Source organism: Zalophus californianus, chromosome X (assembly GCF_009762305.2).
Source record: "Zalophus californianus isolate mZalCal1 chromosome X, mZalCal1.pri.v2, whole genome shotgun sequence".
Taxonomy (NCBI): Eukaryota; Metazoa; Chordata; class Mammalia; order Carnivora; family Otariidae; genus Zalophus; species Zalophus californianus.
This window is the reverse complement of record NC_045612.1, coordinates 56,850,766-56,874,544: the sequence shown is the minus strand read 5'-3', so window position 1 is coordinate 56,874,544 and position 23,779 is coordinate 56,850,766.

The following is a 23,779-nucleotide window of genomic DNA, read 5'->3' as shown; positions in this document are numbered from 1 at the left end:
GATTGCCTTTTCCTGGCTTTGTGTACTTAGTGAACTTGCTTTTAGGCAGAAGGGTTGTGCTGGGAAACAGAAAGATTGTGGTGAATCAAAAACTGGAAAATCATTTCTGAACATCTGTTATTTCTAAAAAGTTTCTTCTTGAGAAATACCTTCAGTAGAGAACAAGAAAATAGAAAGGGCATTTATCTGGCCCAAAGAAATGTCTGTACATCCAAATATTCATTGTAGCTTAATGAAAAACCAAGGCCAGATTTTTTTAAAAGCCTAATGAAAAACCAAAACCCAAACTGTGGCCCTGCCCTAGTTTATTTAAAATGTCTCCACTTTCTCTTTGGTTCATTCCCACTAAAAATCCTTGAGTCCATCTAAAATCTGGTTCACCAAGGAACCTCTAAGTTATTCCTACACATTTCCACTTCTACTCCTCACCCTGTCTTATAAAAGGTGTTTGTATTCCACAGCTGGCTAACCGCAGTCTGTGGGTCTTCTATTTGGAACCATGTTGCTCATTTCCAAATGTTTCCTCTCTCCATCACCTCCTCACCATCTTTATTTATGGAAGTTTTAAGAGTCCTGAGAAGACTGTAAGTTCTTTCCCTGCTCTAGAGGAGAAAGATCCCTATGGGTTTTTGTTGACTAAGCAGGCCTGCTCTGGTAGTATGACTTTCTTCCACCATAACACAATAAGAAGGGTACCAAATAATCAATCACATGATATGCAGAGTTGTATTATTCAAAGCTTAGTGTAATGACCAGAGGAAGCCTGTGCCCTTTGCTGCCCAATTCTCAAGGGTCCAGGTGCCCAATACTGTCTGTGGCTTAATCTCATCTGATAGCAGTTATCCACACTGGCTTAGCATTGTTGGGGCAATTTGGTTCTGAATCTGGTGGATAGCTGGGACTTCTTAGGAAGTAGAAGCAACTATAGGAAACTTTTGATTATTTGAAGCTCACCTCATTGACCCATCTGGGGAGAAAGGGAGAGGAAAATACCGGGATTGAAGCCTACTCTGCACCTTCATGTTTCCTGGGATAAGACTGCTTGCCATTTCAATGCAAACCCTTGACCACTCTTCCACAACCTCCTCCTCACCACTACTTCCCTCCTCCAAAAACATGAGAACCTTAGCCTTGAGAAAAGAGCTGGCGCAAGACAGGAATTCCTTCATTGCAGGACAGTGGTTTCATTGTATATCAATTCTTTCTTAGGTATAAGCTATCTTCTAGGGTTGGGAGGATCAGTGTCACGTCATTCCCTTCTCTTTGGAGATTGTATAATTTACATTTATCCTGAGACTGGTGAGAGGAGCTAGATTAGCTGCTTGCAAACTTCAGGGACTCTGACCTCAGGTTCACTGTTTATGCAGTAGTGGTGGGGGAACACAACTGCTCCTATCTCTGGACATAATCATAGGACCTTCATCTATAATTATAATTTTAGTATAAGGGTCTTCCATATCTTTTAAAGGACCTAACATTTTTGGAGATCCAATTGTTGTCACTCTTCCCAACTGATACATGTATAAATTAATGCTAAGGTATTTAGTCATGAAGTCCCTCTTCCACCAACAAATACCAACATTGTGCCTTCTCACTCAGGGAAAAGTGTCTCTGTGGATGATGATCCAAAAATAACTTATAATAGAATCTTAGATTAAGGGGTGGGTGGGAAGATCTTTGAAAACCATCAATAGCCTGGTATCTCAAAGGTAGGCACATAATTAGGATTTGAACAATTATAATGCCAAGAAGCTACTTCTTTTGTTGGGCAGCTTTTAGTTATTAGAAAGGTGAAAACTGATAGTGAACCAAAATTTTGCCACTTCAACTTGAACTTGATAGAGAAAAACTACCCCCAATCATACACATAGATAAGTGATTCCTCATTAAAAATTATAGAAATCCATCAGGTGTTGCAGGTAATGCAAAACGAGTCAGAATGGTTTCATTCCTGTTTGCATTCATGTTCATGCATGTATGCACACACACAATATATACATATAAAACACATCTGTGGGCACCTCGGTGGCTCAATTGTTAAGTGTCTGCCTTCGGCTCGGATCATGATCCCAGAGTCCTGGGATCGAGTCCCCCATCGGGCTCCCTGCTCAGCGGGAAGCCTGCTTCTCCCTCTCCTACTCCCCCTGCTTGTGTTCCCTCTCTCGCTGTCTCTCTCTCTGTCAAATAAATAAATAAAATCTTTAAAAAAAAACACAACACATCTGCTTTTCTTTCTTGATGAGTTATTGAAATAAAATCTGAACATTTTTAAAATGTCACATGATTTAATTGTCTCTTGAATAATATGAGCAGCTAAATTATGAGATATAAAAAGAAAGTTAGATATAAAGGTAGTTAGCTATCATTGGAAAGGGTGGAAGTAATTTCATATATAAAATGCCTAGATGTTGATGATAATTCTGAAGCTCAGTTCTTTAATGTTTTAAACAAAGTCCCTTCCCTTGACCTCATACTGACCATGTGAGATTTCCCCTTTTATGCCTTATCTCAGTTACATTGCAATCTTTCTCTAAAATTTCTAGTTTTAAACTAAATGATAATAGAAGTGAGAACACAGACCTAAGACCATGTTTTAAGTCCTGATACATTAGAAATATGGGACACAGAAATTTCAGGAAAGCAAATGTACTGATTTAGTAATAGTAAGGTTGCCTAGGATATCCAGGCATATTTATTAAAATTTTTGGAATTGATTTATGCCCCATCAACAATTTCCCTTACCTACTTGGGTTTTTTTTTTTTTTCATTTTAATTTTTTAAAAGATTTTATTTGTTTATCTGAGAGAGAGTGTGCACAGGAGAGTCATGAAGGAGGGTGGGTAGATAAGGGGGAAAGGGAGAGGAGGAAAAGGAGGGAAAGGGGAGGGAGACAGACAAGCAGATACCCCACTGAGCGGGGAACCCTGAGATCATGACCTGAGTCTAAGTCAAACACTCAATAAAATGAGCCACCCAAGAGCCTCTTCCCTTACCTATTTGAATCGGAGAACTGTGGTGACCAGGATGCACTACAATAATTACAAATGCAGTTAAACTCAACTAATGAACTTTTCAGACCGTGTCATGGTAATTCATTATGTTATGATAGGGGGAATATTTCTTCATCTTTGGATGACTTTTTTTTTTAGATTTTTTTATTTATTTATTTGAGAGAGAGAATGAGATAGAATGAGCATGAGAGGGGGGAGGGTCAGAGGGAAAAGCAGACTCCCTGCTGAGCAGGGAGCCCGATGCTGGATTCCATCCTGGGACTCCAGGATCATGACCCTAGCTGAAGGCAGTCGCTTAACGAACTGAGCCACCCAGGCGTCCCTGGATGACTTTTTTTGAAGCAAGTTAAACCCATCATACTCTTAGTTAATTTTATGCTAAAAAGTATACAATATGTAGCAATAAACACATAACAGGAACCCATTTGGGAGATTAATCTGAGAGCAATGTGGGATGGATTGAATGGGTATTGTACAGGAAGAGAGAGTTACATGTCATAAAATAACACTTTTACTTTTTCCTCTACATATTTCTAATTTAAAAGCAGTTTTCCTTGTAATTAGGGATGGCACACTTGTTATCAATTTTATAGATGTTTAAAATCTTAGTTAATTATGAAAATGTGAGTTATTCTGGGGGTTGATCAAATGAAGAAAAGCTTCTTAGCAAGGTTTGATATTTAGATTCAAGCTTCTACAAACATCAGTAAAATCATTTGCCATAGAAAGTTTTATTTGAAATAAAACATTTCACCTGAAGCCTCAGTTACTTAATTCTTTCACCTTTACTAATACAGACAATCCTTGAATGCTAAATGGCATAAAAAAGAATCATCCTTACTTATGAACTGTGGCTCCAACTTCGCCTCACCTTCTTTCTTACCTTCTAGTTTCACTCCTTTTGCTGCTTTTAGGTGTAGGCTGTTCTGCTATCTGAGAAGGTATGTTCCCACTGAACCAGCACCCACCCTCTGCCACCTATACTTCCTTGTCCAGGTTAACCCCAGAGTCAGAACTTCTACAACATTCACAGCGCCATGAAACTCCTTGCTCTCATCACTCAATACACTGAAATGGAGATGAAATAATTCCATCTTGCTACTAAGGATACCCTGGTTGGTATATCCTTTGGGTTTATTACAGAACTCACAGTAGTTGGGAGTTTTATTTATTTTTTAAGATTTTTTAATTTTTTATTTATTTACTTGAGAGAGAGAAAGAGTGAGATAGAGAAAGAGCAGGAGCAGGGGGACGGTTAGAGAGAGAAGCAGACTCCCCACTGAGCAGGGAGTCTGATGTGGGACTCGATCCCAGGACCCTGAAATCATGACCTGAGCCGAAGGCAGATGCTTAACCGACTGAACCACCCAGGTGCCCAGTAGCTGGGAGTTTTAAAGCACTGATGGTTCTATTTATAGAACGGCTATTCTAGTAGTTTATTGTATTTTTTGTTGGTTTAAGAAGGTAAACATTACAAATGACAAGACATATTAAAATGTATTTTTTATTCTGAAGAACAGAATCATCATTGAAACTCTTGAACACATTCCAGTTGGAAATCAGAAGTTGCCTAGCAGTAATAGCACATAATTAGATTGTAACAGGGAAGAAGGTGAGGTACATAAATTTTCCTAATGACTAAAATTATATTTTTATTTAATAATCACCATACTGTACATTATATCTTAGAACTTATTTATAACTGGAAGTTTTTACCTTCTGACCTCCTTCACCCATTTTGTCCACCCCTACTCCCATCTCTGGCAATGACCAATATGTTCTCTGAAGCTATCATTTTAGGTTTTTAAGGATTCCATATCTAAGTGAGATTATACAGTATTTTTCTTTCTATGTTTGACTTTTATTACTTAACATAATGCTCTCAAGGACCATCCAAATTTTTGTAAATGATAAGATTTCCTTCTTTTTTATTTCTGAATAATATTCATATATATATATGAATTTATATATTTTCCCATTCATCCATTGATGGACACTTAGGTTGCTTCCATGTCTTGGCTATTGTAAATAATGCTGCATAAACAGGGGGATGCAGATATCTTTTCATGATAGTGATTTCATTTCTTTTGGATAAATACTTTTAATTTTTTGAGGAACCTCCATTCTGGTTTCCATAATGGCTGCACTAATTTACATTCCCACCAACAGTGCACAAGGGTTCCCTTTTCTCCACATCCTCCCCAACACTTGTAATTTCTTATCTTTTTGATAATAGCTATCCTACAAGATATGAGACAATAGCTCATTATGATTTTGATTTGCATTTCCCTGATGATTAGTGATGTTGGGCACCTTTTCGTGTACCTGCTGGCCATTAAGATACCTTCTTTGGAAAAATGTCTATTCAGTTCCTCTGTCCATTTTTAAATTGGATTATTTTTCTGCTATTGAGTTGTGTGGGTTCTTTCTATACTTTGGATATGAATCCCTTATCAGATATATGCTTTGCAAGTATTCTCTCCTGTTCTGTAGGTTTCCTTTTCATTTTGTTGATGGTTTCTTTTACTATACAAAAGCTTTTAATTTGATGTAGTCTCACTTGCTTATTTTTGCTTTTGGTGTGAAATACAAAAAATAATAATAATTTCTAAGACCGTATGTTTTCTTCTAAAAATCCTATGGTTTCAAGTCTTATGTTCAAGTCTTTAATTGATTTAAAGTTGGATTTTGTGCATGGTGTAAGATAATGGTCCAATTTCATTCTTTTGTGTATGGCTGCCCAGTTTTCCCCACACCATTTATTGAAGAAACTATCCTTTCCCCATTATATATTCTGACTTCTTTGTTGTAAATTAATTGACCATATATGCATGGGTTTATTTCTGGGCTATCTGTTCTGTTCCATTCATTGATGTGTCTGTTTATATGCCAATACTGTTTTGATTACTAAAATTATTATTTTAAACTTTTAAATATAGGAAGGGGGCTATTTGAGGTAAAAATCAATCACATAGGGTCACCTGGGTGGCTCAGTCATTAAGCGTCTGCTTTTGGCTTGGGTCATGATCCCAAAATCCTGGGATCGAGCCCCGCATCAGGCTCCCTTCTCTGCGGGAAGCCTGCTTCTCCCTCTCCCACTCCCCCCTGCTTGTGTTCCCTCTCTCACTGTGTCTCTCTCTGTCAAATAAATAAATAAAATCTTTAAAAAAATCAACCACATATATACCATATATGCTCTACTTTCACAATTTCTGAAGCCTGATTTATATTTTCTTTATGATTCAGGATGATAATTTTAATGTTTTCTTATGGACATGCTGGGAGGTCTGCTTTTCAACCTTCTTAACTCCTTTTATATCCAGCAGATAACTGTAACTTCTTCCATCCTTGTGACTGCTTCTAATAAGGTCCATTCTCTCCCACCTACTTCTTTGCTATTTGCAATCTCCTACTGCATTCAGAATTATCTGATGCAGATCTCTATCTCTCGAAAATGCCTTCATGCCTAAAATGTCTTCATGCAAAGACTCAGATTCTTCCAAAATATATCATCTATGCATTCATTTCTTCCATTCATCTATTCATTCTTTCATGCAACAAATATTTATTGAGCACTATGCTATATGTTGGGATATTGTAATGGATATGACAGAAAAAGATTCTGTCTTCAGGGACTTCACGGTCCTTACAAATAATCGCATTATTTTGTGTGATATCATGGAGGAAATCAAAGTTTTTGTGGGACCATAGAGGGACAAAACTTAACTAAGACCTGGGGGTCAAGGAAGACTTCCTGGAGAAAATGGCATCTCACTTGCAACTTGAAAGATGAGCATAGCTAGTTAGGGGAACAGAGGTAAAGCTACCTTCAAGCAAAGATACAATTCATTTAAGGAAAACCTACCTTTGTCCCTTAAAATCCTTTTTCTTTAGTACCTTGGTACTCTAGGAAGAAATAAATCTAAAGTTTTTTCTTATCTCTTTTACTCCTTTGATTTTCCTTTTTTGGTGATCCATTATTTCTTAAAAATTAGAAGTGGCCCCACATACAAGGTGTTCACTCCATAGTTTATAGGGCTTGAGGGTATTTGAAGCCCCTAAAAACGCCCAGTGCCTCATGGGCTCAGATATCTCACCAAGGTTAAGCCACCCATCCTTAGTTCTTAAGACATTTGCAACTACGAGAAGAGAAAAAGTGTTTTTTATTCTCTTGGTCATTAAAGATGACCAGTTTTATCTTGAGTAATTAAAACATGTAGATATTTGTGTAGACATTTGACAGATTGTCTTTGCATACATCATTTCACTTAATGTTAATTACTCAGCGTGTTTCTAAGGGAATATACTTTATTGTATTTTCTTCATTGTACATCCTTGATGCTTTCCAGAACTCTTCTCTAATAGATGTTTCATGGGTGACATGGGTCTCAAGGATACTGAAGCTGGTTAAGTGTTAATAAGAATAATGTTTTGGGTCAGAGGCTAGAAGAATACATTCTATGATTTTAGTCCAGGGACTTTGTGAATAATCATTTAGTTTCTCAGACTGCCTTACTTATTTCTAGAATTAGAAGCTACTTCTGAAGAACATGAATGGCCAGAAATTAGAGAGCCAGATAACTCAAAATTATTGCTGAAGTAGCAAAATATTGTCTTACTGAAACACAAATATTTCTGGACTTACATTTCCCAGTGTCTTCTGGACATATCCATTTGTTTATAACATATACAGGGCATAAAATATATTCAAAACAAAAATTTTGATCTTTACTTTCAAACATGCTCCTTTCAGTAAAAAAAAGTTTTTTTTTTAAGTTAAGAAATAACCATCATGGTGGCTCTGTCGTTAAGCGTCTGCCTTCGGCTCAGGTCTTGATCCCAGGGTCCTGGGATCGAGCCCCACATCGGGCTCCCTGCTCTGCAGGAAGCCTGCTTCTCCCTCTCCCACTCCCCTCTCTCGCTGTGTCTGTCTCTGTCAAATAAATAAATAAAATCTTTAAAAAAAAAAAAGAAATAACCATCATGGGTCTCTCAAACTAGAAACATCAGAGATCTCCTGAATCTTTCTTTTCTTTATTACCAACATTTAATCAGCCACCAAATATAGTCAGTTCTATCTCAGAAATACCTTTCAAAGTCATTTCCTTACCAAATTGCCATCATATTAGTTCAGACCCCTATTGTCTCCTATTTGGAGTGTTTCAGATCCTCACTGGTCTTTCAGGTATTAGACTTTCTCAATCCATTCCATCATAAACCTAGAGAGAGATTTTCAGGATTTTATCTGGACCATGCTAATATTAACCTTAATCCTTCAGTTCCTCTTCAATTGGGGATGGCATACAAAAGTCTTACTTCTTCCTCCGCAATTCCTACTACATTCCCTCATATACCAAACATACACCCAACAACTTAAGGAAGACACAGTATTTAATGCTTCCATTTCCTTATAGCTCATGTTCTCTCTGTCTAAAACAATCAGCACCTACGGCTTAGCTACATAATTTGTGGGGCCAAGTGAAAAATAAAAATGTGTGACTTCTTGTTCAAAAAGCAGAAAAGAAGTGCCAATATAGTACATATGAAGGCTTTTCCTTTATTCCATAGCCTCTCTTATCTTGACATTTTTTTTAATTTGCTGTTTAATATTATTCTATGAAAAAATTAAAATTATTAGCATATATTTTTATTCAGTTTTATTATGTGTGTTACTAATTTTAAATGCAAAAGCCAGCCTTGCCAGTACCTTTTTCTCTACCTGGTTGACTTTTACTTCATCCTTTGAAATTCAAAACAATTATTTTCCTCTCTGTGAATTCTTCCCAAACCTACTTTTTTCTTTGCTTCATAACTTTTGCAGTTCTCTCTGTCAATGTACACCTTTTGCAGTTCTCTCTGTCAATGTACACAAATTTTGGAACAGGTTTGAATCATGAATCTATCTCTGTGACATCAGAATATATATATATATATATATATAGAGAGAGAGAGAGAGAGAGAGAGAGAGAAAGAGAGAGAGTCATGCTGAGCCTTAATTTCCTTGTCTAAAATATAGATAATAGTACCCACTTCATAGGATTGGTATGTGGCTTGAAAGTATTTAAATAAATCGAACAGTGCCTAGCACAGAGGAAGTGACCAACAAATTGTAGATTTTATTATCATTATTAGCAGGTGACAGTATACTAGCATTCTTTTTTGTTATATTTATCTTCCCACTAGACTAGTTTATCTACACTCTCTAACTCCCCCAATATCTACCATAGCTCTCAGCATACTCAAAACTGAATGAATGAACTCATGCTTTGTTTTTAAGATTTTATTTATTTGAGAGAAAGAGAGAGAGAGAGAAAGAGAGAGTGAGAGTGAGCACGAGCAGGGGGGGAAAGCCAGAGGGAGAGGAAGAAGCAGGGTCCCAAGACCCTGGGATTATGACCTGAGTGGAAGGCAGACACTTAACAGACTGAGCTACCCAGGTGCCACTGAAATCATGCTTTTTTGAGCACTTAGCACTGCGCCTGACACACAATGCTCATTCTTTTAATGTTTACTGTATTACTTATGAAAGAATGATTGTTTTAACCACCTTGACATACATTCCAGTTTAAGCTGATACTGACTTCTACAAATACACAGTAAACTCCAAATGAGTCTCCTTCTGCTCAAAACAATTTTTCCAGAACTCATTCAAATAATTATTCATTTACCTCTTAGATTTAGCTATAATCAGAGTTCCCAGTTGCAGCCAAAATTAAGAAGCAAGAGGTGTAGGTGGAGGTTTTTAGAGTAAAAAATTTTCCTTTATACCCCATTATTGAGAAGATTCTCTATCCAATGTTTGCTATCATTCCTGTCTCAGACCCTGAGGATGGTGAAATTTTAAAAGAATATCTGACTTGGGTCAAGATTTTTTTTTAAATACCATAGCACAAGATGCCCTAAGGAAGGCTTTGTTTTTCTCTACTTCTTGAGGCTAGTGCTTAGAGTTCAACAGCATTAAAAAAAAAAAGAATAGAAAGTATAAATCAGCCTTCTGAATTTCAAGTTGACAGTGTCTCCGTTATGCTCAAGTAAAAAAGAAAATGTTGATGGAATGATATCTAATGTTCAGTCACAGTGCAGTCATTTTTTCAACATGCCTAAAATGTCAGTTCAGGCCCATCTGTTTCATTAAACTCTGTAAACTGTTAGCATAAAGCCTCTGGGCATTAAATCTATCAATTCTCACAGTGGTGATTGGTAAAAGGAGCAGTACCATTTTCTCTTATGACTAAACTCCCTGTGAATTTATGCTAGCATAATCTAAGGATTAAAAGTAAAATTTAATGGCAGACATTTCATAGAGAACTTTGTGAACCAACTACCTACATCTTCTTTAACATCCCATAACTGTAATCTTATTACTTCTCCTCAAATAATCGCTTAAATTTCTCTAAACTGCACTGATATTAGGTTGGTAAGTATGTCATTGATTTCTAATTTACCTTTCCAAGAATTTTAAACATCAAACTACTGTCAAATGACATTTAGGGAATTAATAAGCTTTATAGAAGAAAACTGTTGTTAAGTTCTTACTACTGGTAAATATTGACAGGCCAGGATATGAAGTACAAATATCTCTGCCTTACCTAATCAAATGGCTTGTAACTAATACTCTGTTTTGCTGAGTTTTTTATGCTTTGATAATGAGCAAATTAGAATTATCAGTGAGCAACTGCTAGTTCTTAAATATGCCATTCAAATTAACTAATCAGTACACATATATTGCCTTTGTGTAACTACCATGTGAATCAGGCTGCCAAGAAAACATGATGAATAATATTTCCATTTCAAGGATGACAAAGAACTCCATAATAGTAACGTTTCTCAGTGGGATTTACTTTCAGCGTGAATATCCCCCTATATCTTGAGGGAGCCCCCAGTGATAAAGTAAAGTGTAAAAAATGAAGTCTATATGGATGACTGTGGTCCAGAGATATCATTTGTAGAGGACCTAAAGCACTACAGCAACATTCATGCTATTAAAGCATAACTCCAATAGCCATCTGCACAGAATTTCTTATTATGCAATTTAATATTTAAACTATTTATTTGTAACATGGTCTGTCTCACAATGCCTAATGACAAATTGCAGTAATGGGTTGTTCCTGAATGCATTTAGATTTATTTTTCTATAAAAAAGGAGTATCTTCACAGAACATGTCTAGTGAAAAACTAAAGGCAAAGTAAATTACCTTTAGTCAGTACTGTTTCCATTTTGAAAATTAAAACAGCTCCAGGTACGCCATAAGCATCTACTTAATATTAGTTTTCTCTAACTAAAATGCTAAAAGTCATCAGCATTATTACCATCAGGATAGGCTTATTGGAGCTACATTATCTAAAATAGTTACTAAAGGAAATTTTGGTTGATAAATGGTGTAAAAGATGTATGGCAACTAGTAAGAATGTACCTCAAATTACATGGTCTAGTTTGACTGCATGGAATATAACTATATATAAAAATGTTATGATTTTACATCAACATTCCTCAAATGTATGCAAGTGAATTAATGTCATACTGAATTTGTACATACAGCAATGCTTTGAAAAATTTCTGCTGTAAGATGTTTTAAGATATAGCCATAGCAATATAGTGAAAAATTATGGCTAAAGCATCAATTATCTGATAAAGACCCCCATCATTAACATGTATGTACACATATCCCTGTACAGACAATACAGATGCTTCAGAAGGAGAGAAAAAAGTGTTAATTTGCCCAAATATATACAAATGTACATGCATACCTGTATCTATGCAAAACCTTATGCTTGTAGTTATAGAATATTAAAAATATATACTAGTAAATATTCTTCTTAATATTGAAAATCATTTGCTCTTATTACAAGATGTATTTAAATATGTCTACATGGAATTTGCATGTAATGACTGCTAAATTTGAAAGTCTAGTTTTTGAAAGAAACCATATAAGTAATTAAGGTAATATAGATTAATATCTATATTGTGTTGTGAAAAATAAAGGCCTCTCTAAGCATAACTCCTAAGACAGAAACCATATAAAGGAAAAGATTGAGGAATCTGAATCTTAGCAATCAACCATATCTGCATATTAAACATACTATAAGATGGAAGTTAAGGAATACAACAGGTAAAAGTAAAAAAGAAAACAGGCAATACATTTACAATACAGACTGACAAAAGGTTAGTAACTTTTTATCATATAAAAAGTTATTGCCAATTAATAAGAAAAGGTCAAATGAAAAATGGACAGATCAATCACTTTATTAATTAAAAAATTCAAACTTGAAGCATATTCAACCTCACTTGTAATAAAATGCAAATTGAAATGAGAAACCCTCTTTTACATATAATATTAACAGAAAATAATAATTATGTTTAGGAAACATAATAATTATTTTTAGTGTTAATGAATCTGTGTGGAAAAATTCACTCATACATTGCAATAGATAGTGTTTCCTTTTAAACTTTTTGGAGGAAAAATTATCAATATGTTTCAGAAGCTTCATAAATTCACATATCTTTGACTTAGTATTTAATTTTTATAAATTTATTCTATAAAATCCTTGCCACAACTATATAAAAATAGATATACAAGACTATTCACATTATCACTTTTTTTTATCAAGAGAAAATGAAATAAACTTTAAATGTCCAGAAATAGGTATTAGTTAAAAAAATCATGGTACCTCTATGAGGGGACTTCTCTGCATCCATGGATATTTTGTATATATAATGGGCCTAAGAAAAAGTTTACAATTCATAAATAAGTGGGAAAAAAAGTCAAACTACAAAACTATGGGTACCATAATCACACAGAAACACACAGACATACCTATAAGTCTGTAAGTGCTACACTGTAAGGTTGGAAGTGTTATTATATATAAAGATTTTTTTCTGTTTCTAAAATTTTTAACAGTGCTACAGTGAATGTGGAATATTATTATATGTGTTTATTTTTTAAATAAAAATATGTATTAATAAGCATTGCACTAAGAAAATCCAGAACAAGGGTCAGCCATATTTTATTATTCAGGTTGGGTCCTAACTTTCTCTATAAAAGTTAGACACTGATTTATAAAATGCACAAACTTTTCCAATTGCATTGTTATTTTCATAAAATTTATTGTTCTTTTCTCATTACAAAAATAATATAATTTCATTGTAGATGATTTTCAAAATATGTAAAGAGACAAATCAAATAAATTCTCCCTACAATTTTACTACCAATATATAATCACTTTTATAATAATTTTTGAGTTACACCTTTTTCATCTTGTTTTTTTTTGTTATTAAAATAAAGATATGGATATGGATCTAAAGTTTTAAATTTGGAGTTGTACATTTTGTTATTGTACATTGTACGTATTTTGAATACAGCACATGTTTGGTTCTTGTTATCCACTCTGGCAATTTATGACTTTTAAATAGTGTATTTAGACCATATTTAATGTTATTATTAATATATTTGGTTTAATCTACTACATATTTATCTATGTTCAATTCATTGTTTTATTTTTTAATTTTATTTTATTATGTTATGTTAATTTTTTTCTCTTGTTATTTTGTCTTCTACTCTTTTTCTGCTTTCCTTGGCTTTAATTAAGCATTTTTTATGATTAAATTTTTGTCTTCATGCTTAGCATTTCAAATAAATTTATTTTTAAAAATTCTAAGTGGATGCCCTAGAGATTGCAGTATACATTTACAACTACTCTAAATCAATTTTCAAATAACACTGTACTTCTTCATGGGTAGTGTGAATACTTCATAACATATTATTCCAAATTCCTCCCTCCTATCTCTTATCATATTGTTATTATTCATTTCAGTTATCCATAAACTATAATCAATGAACACACTGTTGCAATGATTATTTTGAATAAATAGCTATCTTAGATTGTCAAATCATTCTTTTTATCTTTGCATTTATGTTTTAGAAGTATCTATGAACATATTTTCAAGCTCTTTCCATAACCATGTTTACTCTACTGAGGAGCCCGTTGAAATTCTTTGCTACTTTTTAAAGTATTGTTGATTTCTAGCATATCCTTTTGATTCTTTTTTATCATGTCTATCTCTGCTCACATTACCTGTGTGCTTTCCCTTGTTGTCTACTTTTTCTATTGGAATCATTAGTATATTTATCATAATTATTTTAAATCCAGGTGATAATTTGAAAATTTCTGTCATGTCTTAGTCTAATTTTGGTACTTGTTTGTCTTTTCAACTGTGTTTCTTTTTGCCTTTTAACATGTCTTGTAATTTTTTGTTCAAAGTCAGACCTGATGTATTGGTTAGAGGTTTTGTTTTTTGGGCTGAGAGATAGTCTGTGTTTTCTGTTTCCTATAGCTGCAGTTAGAAGAGGCTAAATTTTTCTCTAGTGTACTTGTTTTTATTTACTTTGTTGTCTTTGGATTTTCCTAAGAGAGTCCTTTTTAAATATGGTCTGAATCTTGTAGTTCTTTAAGTTGTAATCCACTATTATCATACAGTAACCAGACTGATATGGTGGTATGGTGTGAGGGAAAAGAAGAATTCTATACTCCTATGACTAGTCCTCAGTCATGTAGGAACATATGTCCCTGGACTGTGATTTTCACAAGTGCTTCTTAGATTTTTGTATTCCTTAGGTGAGTCAGAACTACCAGAGGGGATTGAAGTTGGGTATTTCCTTTCCCCTAGGTTAGTTAGGCCCTGGTAAAAAAAATAAAAATAAGTGGGTTAGTCTCTAATGAATAGTTTCTTCTGAGGATGTGCCATGGTTAGGGAGAATATGTTTTTCAAAACGGGTATTTTTTCCCTCCCTGTGCCAGAAGCATGAGAGGATTTTTCTCCAATCTTCATCCAGTGGACTTGGTAAGGCTCCTGGAGATAAAATTTATAAAGTTTTGAGAGCTCCACTAAGCCTGAACATGCCAAGTTTTGAATTCTCAAGTTAGTCCACCTTGAACCTCCAGCAATTCATTAATTAGAGTTTAAGTGTTCCAACCAGTACTAGCTTTAGTGGTGGACTTCTGCTACTGGTAAGTTATAATTTTATTTTTTTAAAGATTTTATTTATTTATTTGAGAGAGAGAATGAGAGATAGAGAGCATGAGAGGGAAGAGGGTCAGAGGGAGAGGCAGACTCCCTGCTGAGCAGGGAGCCCGACACGGGACTCGACCCCGGGACTCCAGGATCATGACCTGAGCCGAAGGCAGTCACCCAACCAACTGAGCCACCCAGGCGCCCAAGCTATAATTTTCAGTATCAATTTCTCCAATTTTCCTGGCAATTGTTTGCCCTCTGACCTCAATTTTCTAATGAATATAAAAAAAGTTGCTGATTTTCAGTTCACCTTCTTCTTGTTCTGAAGACAATAGTGACAACTTGTAAGTTCTTAACACATCAGGCCAAAACCCAGAAGTCTCTTTGTACATACTATTTTGGAACTTGCTTTGTTCATGTAACAATACATGACATCATTTTTTACAACATGATTTTTAATGACTTCATTCTATTGCACAATTCAGAGGTACAGTAATTCCACTTATCTCATACTGTTAGACATTTAGGTTGTGTAAAATAATACATTTTGAGCAAGATGGCAGAATAGAAAGTCCCTTATTCATATCTCCCCACAACAGTAATTTGACATCTATTCATGGAATAAAGTGCCTTTGTGGGAGCTTTGAGACCCATGTAGGAGATTGTGAAACACTGATCCAGCCCAAGACCAAGCAAGGCTATTTTAGAAAGCAGGTTCATGTCCAGGTCACAGGACATTTTTTTGTGACCCTGGATAAAGACCCAGAAACCCTGTGTACTTAGTTACAGCCCCATTTGGTTTTGGTCCTGCCACCAGCACAATCTGCCGTGGGACCTAGGAGGAGCCACGCTTGCCCATGCTTCAGGTAACAGACCAACTGAATTTGGTCCTGGCTATGGACACTGAAGTGGCCTGTGTCTTGGCTCCAGCCTCACTCAGCTGTGGTCTAGGAGCAGTCCTGACCATCCAGGGACTCAGCAATAGACATGCCCATCCATGCTCCAGTAGGCAGGCCTGCTGACCATGGTCTTACTGCTGATCCTGAAGCAGACCTGTGACCTTGCTCCAGCCCATTTTAGACACAATCCAGGAAGAGTTTTACCTGCCCAGGAACTTGACAGAAGACATGTCTCTCTGTAACCCTGGAGAGAAGACTGAAAGCTTCAGTCCCAAGTGTTGACCCTGATGTTGCACTGTGATTTGTTTCTAGTCTTTCTCACCTGTGGTCTGGGTCCAGTTCTGTCACCCAGAGATCTTGCCCAGTGACTTAGTGGGGTTACTCCCAGGGATCTGATGAGAGCCACACCCACTTGGTAACAAGCCCACCAGCTGTGGACCCAAATTTCCTGAAGCAGACTTATGTACAGCACTAACCCTATGGACCAAGGTCCTGGAGGCAGTCCTGTTCATCTATCAATGAGGCAGAATTGGATCCAAGACCACCTAAGTTCCAAGTAACAGTTGCACAAACTATAGATTCCACAACAGACATAGTGACCTGACTTAAGCCCTGCTTAACTGTGAACCTGGAGGGAAGCCCATCAGTCCAGGGACCTGACAGGAGGAAGTCTTTACCTGCTGAAACCAGTCGGTAAATATGGGAAGGGGCATTTGCTGTTTCAAATGCACAAACAACACAAGGCTACATGGATCAAGAAGATTCAGGCAAATACATCACCACCAAAGAAAACTAATAAAGTTCCAGTAATTGACTCCAAGGAAGTGGAGATCTACAAATTACTTGACAAAAAAATCAAAATAATTATCTTAAAGAGTCTCCATGAGGTACGAAAAAAGAAAAAAAAGAAAAAAGCACAGATAGACAACTAAATGAAATAAAAAAACAATGCATGGACAAAACAAGAAGCCTAATAAGGAAGTGAAAACCATAAAAAAGAACCAAACGGAAATCCTGGAACTGAAAAATATAATGACTGAGACTTAAAAGTTCAATAAAAATCAACAACAGACTCAATCATTCAGAAGAAAGAAACAGTGAATTCAAAGGAAGTTATTTGAAATTAGAGGAACAAAAAGAAAAAAGAATGAAAATGTGAAGAAAACATATAGCCTATGGGACACAACCAAATGAATTAATATATTCTATGTGAGTGTCCCAGAAGTATAAGATAGAAAGGGACAGAAAGCTTATTAAAAAAATAACGACTGAAAAATTTATAAATCTTGGAAGAGATATGGATACTCAGATTCATGGAGCTTAAAAAACTCCAAAGAAGATCAACTCAAAGAAGATCACTCCAAGATACATTATAATGAAATTGTCAAAATTCAAAGATAAAGGGATAAGTTGGAAAGCAGCAAGGAAGAGCTGTACAAGGGAACCCCCCATATGGCTATCAGCAATTTTCTAAGCAGAAATCTTGCAAGCCAGTATGGAGTGGAATGATATATTCAAAGTCTTGAAAGAAAGAAAACAGGGCGCCTGGGTGGCTCAGTTGTTTAAGCGAGTGCCTTCAGCCCAGGTCATGATCCTGGAGTCCCGGGATCGAGTCCTGCATCAGGCTCCCTGCACGGCGGGGAGTCTGCTTCTCCCTCTGACCCTCCTCCTTCTCATGCGCTCTCTCTCATTCTCTCTCTTAAATAAATAAAAAATTTTTTAAAAAAGAAAGAAAGAAAACAACCCTGCCAATTAAGAATACTATACCTAGCAAAGAGAAACAAGACATTACCAGACAAACAAATGCTGAGAGACTTTATAATTACTACTTTTTGCCTTATTAAAAAGAAGCTAAAGGGAGTTTTTCAAATTGAAATAAACGGATGCTAAGTAACAACATGAAAACATATGAAAGCATAAAAATCACCAGTAAAGGTCCAAGTGCATAGCCAAATTCAGAATACCCTACTACTGTGATGCTGGAGTGTAAATCACTCTTAACTCTGGCATAAAACTTAAAAATCAAAAGCATCAAGGTGCCTGGGTGGCTCAGTCAGTTAGCCTTCCAATTCTTGATTTCAGCTAGGGTCATGATCTCAGGGTCATGGGATCAAGCCCTGCATCGGGCTCTGCACTCAGCAGGGAGTCTGCTTCTCTCTTTCTCCCTTGCCCTCTGCCCCCTCCCTGCTCATGTGTTCTCTCTCTCTCTCTCTCAAAATAAATAAATAAATCTTTTTAAAAAACCAAAAGTATCAAAAATAACTACATCTACAATAAATTATTAATGGATACACATTGAAAAGAGAAATTCTTATGTCAATCACATAAAAAGTAGGGGAGGGAGAAGTTAAAGTGTGGAATTTTTGTATGGGATTAAAAAAAAGTTGTTATCACCATAAAATAGACTGTTATAATTATGTTTTATGTAAGCCTCATGGTAACCACAAAGAAAAGAAAAAACTTCTAATAGATACACAAAAGATAAAAGAGAAAGGAACCAAAGTATACCACTACAAAAATATCAACAAATCACAAAAGCAACACAACAAAAGAAGAAGAAAAAAAAGAACTACAATACAGTAGGAAAACAATTTAAATAATAACAGTAGTAAATCCTTACCTACCAATAATTATTTACCTAATCATACTAAATTTTCCACTCAAAAGACAGAGTGCCTGAATGGATTAAAAAAAAAAAAAACACACGATCCATCAATGTGCTGCTTACAAGAGATTTACCTTTTTTTACATTTTTTTCCTTTTTTATTTTTTAATTTAAAAAATTATTTAAATTCTAGTTAGTTAATATATAGTGCAATATTAGTTTCAGGAGTAGAATTCAGTTGTTCATCACTTACATACAACATCCAGGGCTCATCACAACAAGTGCCCTCCTAAATACCCATCACCCATCAAGCCTACCCCCATCCCCCACCCACCACCTTCCATCAACCCTTTGTTCTCTATGGTCTCTTATGGTTTATTTCTCTCTCTCGCTCTCTCTCTCTCTTTATCTTCTACACATTCCCATATGTTCATCTGTTTTGTTTCTTAAATTCCACATATGACTGAAATCATATGGTATTTGCCTTTCTCCGACTGACTTATTTCACTTAGCATAATACATCTAGCTCCATTCACATCCTTGCAAATGGCAAGATTTCATTCTTTTTGATGTCTGAGTAATATTCCATTGTATGTATATATACACCAATTCTTCTTTATTCATTCATCAGTCAATGGGTATTTGGGGTCACTCCATAGTTTGGCTATTGTTGATAATGCTGCTATAAACATGGGGCTGCATGTACCCCTTCAAATCTGTATTTTTGTAACAGTTGGGTAAATACCTAGTAGTGCAATTGCTGGGTCATAGAGTAGTTCTATTTTGAACTTTTTGAGGAACCTGCTTACTGTTTTCCAGAATGGCTTTGCCAGTTTGAATTCCCCCAAGAGTGGAAGAGGGTTCCCGTTTCTCCACATCCTTGACAACACCTGTTGTTTTTTGTGTTGTTAATTTTAGCCATTCTGCAGGTATGTGGTAGTATCTCATCATGGTTTTGATTTGTATTTCTCTAATGATGAGTGATGTTGAACATCTTTTCATCTGTCTCTTAATCAACTGGATGTATTCTTTGGGAAAATGTCTATTCATGCTTTCTGCCCATTTCTTAATTGGATTATTTGTTTTTTGGGTGTTGAGTTTGATAAGCTCTTTATATAGATTTTGGATACTAACCCTTTATCAGATATGTCATCTGTGAATATCTTCTCCCATTCCATAGGCTACCTTTTTGTTGATTATTTCCTTCGCTGTGCAGAAGCTTTTTATCTTGATGGAGTTGCAATAGTTCATTTTTGCTTCTTTTTTCCCTTGCCTCCAGTGACATGGCTAGTAAGAATTTGCTACAGCTGAGGTCAAAGAGGTGGCTGCCTATATTGTCCTCTAGGATTTTGATGGTTTCCTGTCTTACATTTAGGTCTTTCATCCATTTTGAATTTATTTTTGTGTATGGTATAAGAAAGTGGTCCAGTTTCATTCTTCTACATGTGGCTGTCCAGTTTTCCAAACACCATTTTTAAAGAGACTATCTTTTTTTTCCATTGGATATTCTTTCCTGGTTTATCAAAGATTAATTGACCATATACTTGTGGGTCAATTTCTGGATTTTCTATTCCGTTCCATTGATTTGTGTGTCTGTTTTTGTACCAGCACCATACTGTCTTGATGACTATAGCTTTGTAATATAGTTTGAAATCTGGAATAATGATGCCTGTTTTGTTTTCTTTTTCATGTTTTCTTTGGCTATTTGGGGAATAATTTTCTTTTTCATGGTTGCTTTAGCTATTCGGAGATTTTTGTGGTTCCATACAAATTTGAGGATGATTTGTTATAGCTCTTGTATTTTTATAGGGATTGCATTAAATGATTAAATATGTAGATTGCTTTGGGTACTATAAACATTTTAACAATTATTGTTCTTCCAATCCATGAGCATGGGATGCTTTTCCATTTCTTTGTGTCCTCTTCAATGTCTTTCATAAGTGTTAATTGTTTCCAGAGTATATTTATTTTACCTCTTTGGTTGGGTTTATACCTAGGTATCTTATTGGTTTTGGTGCAATTGTAATTGTGATTGTTTCCTTGATTTCCTTCTGAAGACCACCTTTGCTGTATCCTGAAGGTTTTGGATTGTTGTGTTTTCATTTTCCTTTGCTTCCATGTAGTTTTTTTTTTTTAATTTTGTCTTTAATTTCCTGGTTAACCTATTCATTCTTTAGTAGGTTGTTATTTAACCTCCATGTATTTGTGGTCTTTCCAAATTTTGTGTTGTGATTGACTTCAAGGTTCATAACATTGTGCTCTGAAAATATGGATGGCATAATCTCAACCTTTTTGTACTAGTTGAAAGCAGATTTGTGACCTAGTATGTGATCCATTCTGGAGAATGTTCCATGTGCACTCAAAAAGAATGTGTATTCTGCTGCTTTAGGATGAAGTGTTCTGAATATATCTGCAAAGGCCATCTTGTCCAGTATGTGATTCAAAGCCATTGTTTCCTTGTTGATTTTCTGGTTAGATCTCTCTATTGCTGTAAGTGGGGTGTTAAAATCCCCTACTATTGTATTATTATCAATGAGTTTATATATATTTGTTATTAACTGATTTATATATTTGGGTGTTCCCAAGTTGGGGGCATAAATATTTACAGTTGTTAGATCTTCTTGATGTATAGACCCCTTAAGTATGATATAATGCCCTTCTTCATCTTTTGTTACAGTCTTTGGTTTAAAATCTAGTTTGATATAAGTATGGCTACTCTGGCTTTCTTTTGATGTCCATTTGCATAATAAATGGTTCTCTATCCCCTGACTTTCAATATGTAGGTGCCTTTAGGTCTAAAATGAGTCTCTTGTAGGCAGAATTTGGATGGATCTTGTTTTTAATTTTTATCCATTCTGATACCCTTTTTCTTTTGATTGGAGTATGTAGTCCATTTACATTCAGAATAATTATAGAAAGATATGAATTTAGTGCCATTGTTTTACCTATAAAGTTGATGTTTCTGGTGATGTTCTCTGTTCTTTTATTGTCTTTGTTGCTTTTGGTCTTCTTTTTTTTTTTTCACTCAAAGGGTCCCCTTTAATATTTCTTGCAGGGTTCCTTTAATGTTCCTGAACTCCCCTGGAAAACTCTTTATTGTTCCTTCTATTCTGAATGATAGCCTTGCTGGATCAAGTATCCTTGGCTGCATATCTTTCCCATTCAGCATGTTGAATATATCCTGTGACTTTCTCGTGACTGCCAAGTTTCTGAGGACAGATCTGTTGTGAACCTGATCTGTCTTCCCTTATAAGTTAAGGACATTTTTTTTCCCTTTCTGCTTTCAGGATTCTTTTCTTCTCTGTGTATTTTGTAAATCTGACTATGATATGCCTTGGTGATGGCCATTTTTTTTTTAATTTAATGAGAATTCTCTGTGCTTCTTGATTTTGATGTCTGTGTCCTTCTCCAGGTTAGGGAATTTTTCAGCTCTAATTTGTTCACATAAATTTTCTGCCCCTTTTCCTCTCGCTTCATCTTCTGGGACTCCTATGATATGAATGCTATTACATTTTAATAAGTCATTGAGTCCTCTAAGATTCCCTTCCTAATTCATTACCTTTGTTTGCCTCTTGTTTTCAGATTTATTATTTTCCATAATTTTACCTTCTGTATCACTGATTCATTCCTCTATTTAGTCCATCCTCATTGTTATGGCATCCATTTGTGTTTGTATCTCAATTATAGCATTTTCAATTTTGGTCTAACAAGATTTTAGCTCTTTTATCTCTGTAATAAGGCATTCTCTAGTATCTAGTATTTTTTTTTGAAGCCCAGCTACTATCCTTATAATTGTTGTTTTAAATTATAGTACAGACATGCTACTTATATCTGTATTGATTAAATCCCTGGCCATAATTTCTTCCTGTTCTTTCTTTTTAGGTGAATTCCTCCCTCTTGTCATTTTAGAGGTCAAAATAAATAAATAAATAAAAACTAAAATTAAATTAAGTTAAATTAGAATTTAAATAAATTAAAAATAAATAAATAAAGAAGCTAGATCCTAGGTGTGTTTTTGTCTGCTTGTTAAGAGAAGCTTGATAGGGAAAAAAAAGGGAAATGATAAATTTAAAATAAAAATTAAAATAAAAAAGAAGAAAAATTGTTCTTTCTGTATCCAAAACAAAAGCAAAAACAAAAGCTAAAAAGACAAATAAAATAAAACAAAAGAAATTAGATCCTGTTTCCCCTAGTGCTGAAGCTTTGTAGCACTCTATGATCAGTAGACTTGGTGCTAGAGAGGGCTTTGTGCTGGTTTTCTGTGGGCTTGCTGCTCTGATTCTCAGGTGACCTTGTTTAGTGGAGATGTGCCTACAGGGTGCAGGGGCGGGACTTGGTGTTAGCAGCTCTAGTCTCCATTTGGTGGCTCTGTTTAGCTCACTGGGGTAGGTCAGTGCTGATGGGTGCCAAGCAACATGGCTTCATGCTGCTCTCTTATCCCTGGAACAGAGCTCGAGTCTGCCACTCTTCAGGAAGCCCTCACAGAAGAGCAAACAATCACCCCTCTTGTGTCCCTGGCTTCTGTCTGATCCTTGCCTTCACCCTTTCTGTGTCTGAGCTGTTTTATCTCAGGTGCGTGGCTGGTTTTCTAACATCCAAATTTTAGGGACTTTTATGGTGCAGCCCTATGCTGAACCTCTGAAGGAGGTTCATACCATGCTTTTGCTATTTGCTGCCCATCCCAGGAAAGTCATCACATGACTGCATAGCCGTTCAGAGTTTATGGCAAAATGGAGAAGAAAACTGGCACCAAGACTCACTGCCCTCAGTATGGGTCCCTGCTTCTATCCCTGAGAACAGTTCAGCACATTGCTACCACCCTTTCTTCTGTTCCAAGAGAGGCCTTGACACCATTATCAAATGCACTCCAAGCGGGGGAAACATTTCTCCCCATGTGACCCAGGGGATTCTCAGACCATGCTGTCCACTTCCAGGTCTCCACTCTCCTTTCACACAGGAGCATCACAGAACCAAGCATTACTCCAGGGGTGGTGGATTCTAAAACTTCAGATTTTGTGCTCCATTGCTTATAATACCTTGAGGTAGTCTCTGCAAGCAGGGCTCCCTCCTCTCCACAGCTCCCATACCAACCACAGTTCTTATCTCCCCCAAATCAACCCTCCACAGCTCCTACCTTCTACATTTCTACTTATATTGTTGCAGTTTGTTCTCTCATCCTCAGATTGATTTCTTGGGTGTTTAGAATGATTTGATATTTGTCTGTGTTTGAGGGATGAAGCAGCTTAACACCCCC